Source organism: Gossypium arboreum, chromosome 5, assembly GCF_025698485.1.
Source record: "Gossypium arboreum isolate Shixiya-1 chromosome 5, ASM2569848v2, whole genome shotgun sequence".
In the NCBI taxonomy this organism is placed as follows: domain Eukaryota; kingdom Viridiplantae; phylum Streptophyta; class Magnoliopsida; order Malvales; family Malvaceae; genus Gossypium; species Gossypium arboreum.
The window spans coordinates 11431040-11439055 of NC_069074.1; the positions used below are offsets into that span (position 1 = coordinate 11431040).

The 8016-nt window shown below is 28.6% G+C and overlaps 1 pseudogene; it reads right to left on the reverse strand.

Moving 5' to 3' along the window:
• Positions 1-1503: 1503 nt before the first annotated feature.
• On the reverse strand, positions 1504-5229 carry LOC108452987 (protein TIFY 11B-like; annotated as a pseudogene).
• Positions 5230-8016: the final 2787 nt, after the last annotated feature.

Consider the following 8016-nt stretch of genomic DNA (forward strand, 5'->3'; position numbering starts at 1 on the left):
TCTCATCATAAAATTGGTTTTGAGTCATATTTAAAATTTCCACTGCATTGGTTGGCCGTATCATAAATTAGGATTATGACGATAGTTTATTTATATGGTTTATAATTGTTTTAGAGATTTTAGTTTGTTGGAAATGAAACTAAAATTCATAATATAAACCTCTACGTTCTATTTAATATGGTTTAGAGGTTTCCAGTAAGTTTTAAAAAACTGAATTTTTTTCTTAAGAACGGTCTTTTTTTTTTAGTTGTCAATACTTATGAAATTATAGGTTTTTGTTTAGTAACGTAAACTATTATAGCTAGATTTGAGTATGGGTTGAGTCAGTTATGGGTTGGGTCACCTATTTAAGGTCAAATACTCGTTCAAAAAGTCATCAGGTTTAGGCAAAAGTATAAACTCAAAAAATAAATTTAGTAAAAAAAAAAAAGTTCTTTTTCTAAATGAGTCAAGCCTCAATAGATTTTTTTGCTCAAGCCCGGCTCGGCTCAAATCTGGCTAAATTTTTTTTTTTTGTTGTTGTTTTGCTATTGTTTACAGTTGTTGTGATGCCATTTTGCTATTATATTACTACTATTTATTGTTATTATTTGAGTATTGTATAACTCTTATTTTATTGTTAATTTTTTTACTATTTTAAAAATATTTGCTTGTTAAATTGCAACTATCTTAATATTATTTAAGTATAAATATTTTTTAAATATGTTTTCAAACCTGTTTGTAGATATACTTTTCATTATATGAATTTGGTTTTAATGTTCGAATTGATACTTAAATTATTTTTGGCCCAATTTAGTACTCAATTTTACTTTCTATCACACATTTAGATCTATTATTGCAACACAGTTTAAAAATACTTAAAATATCAAAAAATAAAGAAAAGAAATTAAAACTTTTATCTAAAATTTTAGAGAATTAAAGAAAAAATAAAAAAGCTAGTAAAAGATTATATAATTTTGAAAACTTATATATTTCCTTTTCTATTTTTTTTTATAACTTCTAAATTTTATTCTTTTAAAAATATTATGTTATTATTTTAAAAATCAATATTTATTTTAAAATATTTTTATTATTTGATTATTTTCATAATTTTTTCGTTATTTATTTATTGCTGATAGTAGGTATAGTCAATTGATGACTTCACATGTGTACCATTTGTAATGGTTTGATTCAACATTAAAATTAAATTTAAGTTCCTAAAATATATTTATCGAATGTATTTAATGTTACTTAATTTGATTCTTTATTTATAAAGCTAGAGAATCATATCAGCTTTTTAAAATTTATAATAAATTGTTGATATTTTTTTAAGAATGTTGGCATAATATTATTATTTGAATAAAAATAATATACATCGATGTAAAGTAATTATTTGGTGCAATCATTTTTCAAGCACAACCCAAAGAATCTCTCTGTTACCTTACTCTCATTTTTTTTTTTTTAAGTGTCTTTCTCCCTACCCTTATCGATTTATCATGGAAGCATCGTGGTGTGTTGAGATAGTTTGTATGTAAATGATTAGGGCTTTGAATTTGAATCTCTCACATGTAGTAGTGGTTGTCATCTAAACAGGCAAGCAGCCAGAAGTACAGTGTGAATCAAAGAAAACACATTTCGTGAACATTGTCCCTATCACCATCGCCCACGCGTTTTCCGCTATCGGAAGGTCCAAAATCCAAACAAAATAATCTTCTATGGCCTTTAGCTACCAATCACGGTAACTTAAAGTTGTTATCAAATTATACATATAAAGAAATTGAATCCATCACTGTTTGCTATTTTCTATTCAAAGTTCCTGGTAATGGTATGGCGTATTTCACGTACTTTCTGCTGCTGAAGTATCCGTTGCCTGTCAAATTTCAGCACGTTCTTTTTCCTTTTTTAAAAGAAATTTATTCTATGAAGAAAGATTCTTTTGCTGGAATGGGTAAAATGTCTCAAAATTTCTTTATATATTTTGGCAGATATTTTCGTATATGTTCGAATTTGTGTAGGATTTAAGGTACGGAAAAAATAGAAAATTCAAGTAACATTATTAGAGATAGAACTTGAATACATACTTGGAACCTTTTCTTTTCTGATTCATCAATCTTGAAACCATTTAATGAAGTTGTTATCTGCTTTCTGTCTGGTTCCCTACTTGCCAACAACAATAACCAAACAATGGCGAAGTTCCACCGTGAAGACGATAGAAAACAGTTTCTTGTGGTTTTTTTTTTCTTTTCTTTTTTTCTCCCTTCTTCTAGCTATCAGTGGATGAAACTCGAACAAAAAAGGAAATCAGATATTAATCTGATTGTAAACAGAAGAACCTTAAACCTATATTCACTAAGGTGGTCCTAAGTGAAGTGAAAAAATGTATGTTACTATAACTTGAGATCAAGATCTCTTAAGGCTTCTTTCGATGATTGACCTTCCTCGTGAGATGATTTGTTTTCATTGGGTTTAGGTGGCGGAGTCGATCCTCTTGCGTTGTTTACTTGGTATGGCGCTCTTGCTGTTGCCCTGAATGTGAAGCCAATGGTGACAGTTTAGTGATGCAATTTATCCCGAATCAAGAACAAGTTAAAATAACAATACCAGATCGCCTTTATCTATATCTGGTGTTTGAATGTTTGATGGATAAAAGTAAAAAAATAAAATAAAACAAGGGTTCATCATAGTTTGCAATCTAAGGCACTAGATCTTATTGTATTCTCAGGGGGAACTAAGCAGTTTTTATGAAGCTTTAGCAACATCCAAAAGTTTTCGAGTTGTGGAAGAAATTTTCTTACCTTTCTTTTCTCTTTTCGAAAAACTTGTGAAGTGAATTTCTTCTTGCAATTCGAAGATCTGCAAAGAAGCAAGTAAAGCAAACAACTCAGAATTGGTCATTGATGGTTAAAAACTTGTAAAGTTTTTCCAATAGAAACTTGCAGGAATTGATTCGAGGCCACATTTTCAATTACCTGAAGATCCTGAACCGCCATATTGATGCCACTCAACGGAAGAATCATGAGGGGGAGGAGGACTATTCCCAGTCGCAGTAGCAACATTCAGGTCTGGAATTTCATGATTGCTGGGCTCGATTTGGACTATTTTAGACTTAACTTTTTCCATGACAGTATCAACAACACCACCGCTTGCGGTTGAGCATCCATGGCTAGCTAATAAGTCCATGATTTCCTTGAACTTGTCAGCTGGGAAGTCATTAAATACTGCCACTTGACTACCAAAAAATATGGTCATCTGGGAATTCTTTGGTTCCACTTTTGCTGGTTTCCTGAATTAAACAACACTATATCTTAGTTCCATAGACTTTTTTTAACACATTTCTGTCAATCCTATAGCGATTTTTTAACAGCAAGGTATTAAACTTGCAACGATTGATCGAATAAAATATGCTTGAAAAGATCAAACAAGGGGCATCTGAAATTCCAAATATCTAACACACACCTGAAATCTGTCATCCTGTTGGTATCTTCCTTGGAACTGGAGACACCAAAACTCCTAATCTCTGGGAAAAAACCACAACGTTTCGCATTTGATTTCGATGTAGATGCCCCGAGATTCGGTTTTAAACTCTCATAGGAATTATCCATGTTGGGCAAAAAGTTCTTCGTCATTGTTTGTTGCCTAGATGTTTCAATCCCTGCAACATCACCAAACAAAGAAATATAATAAAACACCCTTCTTCCCATATCCAAGCATCCACATGAGAAGAAAACAAAAACCCAAAAATTTCTTCATAGAAATCAACCCAGACAAGAAAGCTCCCTTTCTTCAACAGCTAACAGAAGCCTAGAAAGAAAGTAAAAGAAGGTACCTTTAGATTCAGGTTTTGAAGCCAACCGAACGCTGATACCCCCAAGATTTCTTTTTTTCTTTCAAGAACTGACTGAGAAGATTGACAAAACTTGCTCTCCCGAGAGCCTTCCCGGATTTTTGGCCTGATTGGACATTGCTTCTTCTGCTTCCTTTCCTTGTTGTCGGAGAAGCTCTCAAAGTTTCTTACAAAAGCTGAATAAAACGACTGTCAAGGATCAAGTTTCATGGTATAATCAAAATCATTTTGCCAGCCACTCAAAAGAGATTTTCAGCTGAAAGAGTATGACAAACAGCCTTCTCCAAAACTCACCACTTTCTTTGAATCTGATGGGCAATGAGTAGTCCTGCTTTTATCTTGGAATTATGAGAAAACATTATTTGTTTTTTTGATTCAAGAGCACGTTTTTTTTGCATTAAGAAAAAAAAAAGTTAAAAATAAATATTACAAAAAGACTAGTACTAGTACTATAATAATGTTAAGCCTTTAAAGACTTTAGTGGAAGGGTTAAGCCAGAGGGTAATTGGGTCGGAGTTTCCTTGCAATTGCCTACCTTACCATTTTTCCATGACTGCCCTTTGATTGTCGACCTTTGTGTTAAACAAAAAACTTTAAAATTTATAAATAAGGAGAAAAATAGCAATATTAAGTTGTCCGGACTGGAACCATAGTTTTGAACACCATGACATTCCTGCGTATTTTTAAAAAATATTTTTATTATTTTATTACATATTAAAATATATGTCTCAGTAATTTTTTGTAAAGTATACAACAATATTCCTTAAAAATACAATATATAATGTGAGTACGTTTTCACTTTTTTTTAATTTCTTTAGCAAAATTATTAGTTTTCGTTAAAAAGTTAAATAAATTTTTTTACTCACTTAGTGACATGGTGAACGTGCATAACATTAATCTATCTAAAATATTTGAGTTTACAAGTAGTTTGATAAACTAAGAAATTAAATGAAGAGTTTTAATATTAAAATACTATTTTAAAACTATTTAGTTTATTAATAAAAAATTAAGAAAAGCGAATTAAATTGTTCCATAATAGTAAATCTTTTTGAAAAAAAATATTTATTTCCTTTTTTATTTTTTAAACATATATTTGAAATAAATTATTATTTTATTTTTCTAAAAACGTAATAGTTTATTTCATAATACATTTTAATATAATTATTTTTAAAAATAATTTAATACTTTTACATAAATAGTTATGTACCTATTTATTATATTCAATATTTTGTCATTGGTCTTTTTTATTAAATAAATATTTAACGTTGTTATGAAACACATCTAACAAATTAAATTCTTAAAATATTTCAATACAATGAAAACTTTCACTGCCTTATGGAACACAAATTTTGCATTTCTCTCTTACTTTTGTATCTATCACTATCCAATCTAAGTTTAATTGCCATTTTACAAATCTTAACTTCTAAAATTTACGTTATACTCATTTGAGTTACGATGATTAATGTATTAAAATTAATAAAATAAAACAAATTGTAAAACTCATCAAACACATTTTTAACGATACTAATAAAGTCTTATCAACTCAATGATTAAATAAAAGCTAAAACCAAATTTTAACAAAAATATAATATAATTATACATTAAAAGATTCACATACTGATACAAAATATTTTAGAGTTTAAAAATAAGTTTGAGAAAATGACATTGAAAACAAATAAAATTTTAATATAAATATATATAATAAGACATATTTTATCTTTTTAACTATATCTGTAGAGTTTACCATTTTCATAGATAAACAGAGTATAAAATAATGAAAGACGTGATGAAAATTTAAAATTTCATAAATATGTTTTAAAATCTATAAATAAATAAATTGGATATTTGTGCCTACTCAAACTTCACCTGCGAATTCTTTACCTTCCTTGATAATTATCCTATACTAAACCTAATATATATTAATCTTCTCACACTTCTTTAGTTCTTTTTACCTTGTTCCAAGGGCATATCAAATTAGATAACTATTTAAAAAATAAATCGAGTTTCAGATTATTTAAAGTTTTTTTTTTTTTCTGTTTGTGTTGGGTTCTTTGTGCAAGTAACATGTGCTACTCATTTAATTTTTTTTTTTAAGATTAATTGAATCCCACGTGTCAACATCATATGAAGCTGCCACATTAAATATGAGATCATCGTTAAAAAATGTCTTAGTCTTTTTCTTTTTCTTTTTTTTTAGATGAGTGGCACGCATTACTCATACAATAAACCTACCATCTGGCTTAGGGATCATTGTTCATCTACTACTCATTCTCTCAATTGTTTAACTGTTTGTATACTTCATAATTATAATTAATCATTGTCTTTATCAATACAATATTGGTGAGGGGTCAGAGATCAATACCGGATCGTGAGATTAAGTCAAGGGAGATCTAATAAAAGTTCTAAAAGTTTAATGAAAGTATTATATATCGAAAACCGGTAATTCAGATATCTTAAAAGGATTTAGACCTCTGGCACATGATCTGAATGGACTTGACTCAAAATAAGTAAGTTCGTGGAGATAGCTCGCGAAGAAGAGTCTGCGAGAACACCTTGCTGGGTGTTTGCGAGCTTGACAAGTCATCTAGACTCATGACAGACAGGTATGGAGCTCACTGAGGATGCCAGTCCCAGAATAAAAAAAAAAAAATCTCGTGCTCCATAGACAAACGTCCAGCAAGCTATGGGCACGCAGGGAATGCTAACACCAGAGTCAAGGAATGTTAGTGGCGTAGGCCCCAAGGCCGAGACAAAATAGTGGGTCATATTGTAAGTTGTAATAGTACCAGTAATAGTGTATATAAATACCCCCAATGTTCCTCTCTATACGAAGCAAGAAAACTATTACTCAACAATTTTTTTTAAATAGGGATCTAATTAAAATTTAGTGGAATTGTTGAGAATTTAAAAAAAAAACTAGAGCCTAATTAAAATTTTCAAAAGAAAAAACTTTAAGAGAGAAATCAAAATTTTCCAAAATATTAAGGAGCCAAAGCCCTCTGGAGCCCTTAAGGATTTGTCTCATTGGGATAATAGAGTCTAAACATGTATCATCTATGTGCCAAACCAAAACTCTACTCTCTCTTCCAAATTATTTATGTGTCTTGAGCTAATATTTAAAGTTCTAACATAGTTTGTGTCACCTTCAATCAATTTCAAGTTAATTAAAAATATTTTAATTTTATAAAGGGTAAATATTATTTTAATGATATTTTTGTCTTTTATGTTTTTATATAAAATCTAGAAAATATGCATTAAATTTGTTACTAGTCCTTATACTATGAGATAATTATAAATTTAATCCTGTACTTCAATTTGTTCATTTTTCCAATCACTGTACTTTTAGAATTAAAATCGCAGTCCCAACTAAATGGTAGCTATAAATTTCATTAAATTAAATTATGTCATGTGAGCTTACTATTTTTACATATTACTAAAAACAGTGAATAGATTTAACGATTGTTATTTGTATTAGGACTTGATTTTTGAAATTTGAAAAATATAGCGACTAAAAATAAGCTAATTGGAGAATATTGACTAAATTTACAATTTTATGCATAATATAAGATTAATAGAAGAAATTAACCAAACAAACTTGAATTTTTAAAAATTTTAAATTAGTAAAAGTAAAATTACATTTCGGACCTCTACAATTATAAAAATTTGATTTAATCTTTTAAAATTATAAAATATAAACTATAAAAATTAAAAATTTTATTTAGCCGTTTTGACCTCACCCTTGCATACGAATAAATTTTTTTTTTTTATTGATTCTCCCACTCAATGTTGTTGGGTTTTGCAATTTGCATACATTTCACATGCTGTACTCCACCCGGTTTTCTTTAGATAAGAACAAAAATAAAGTGATTCTGTTCATTCATATGTTATTAATATAGCACGCACTGTACAAATGAAAAAAAAAGGGTAAAAGACATATTATAGTCTATAGAACATCAATAGAGCTTTTCTGGTTATAGTAAGATTGAGTTGTTAGGAATAAAAATATTTTAAGCTTAAATATTATAAAGTGTAATTATTTTTTAAATGTATTTTGAGTTTTAAGTTATGAAAAATATTTTAAGCAATCAATTGATTTTTTTAAAAATTAAAATTTTAAAATATTTTATAAATTTTAATTTTAAGAAATTCATATATTTTATTTTCAAATAATTAATCAAAATATTTTATTCTAT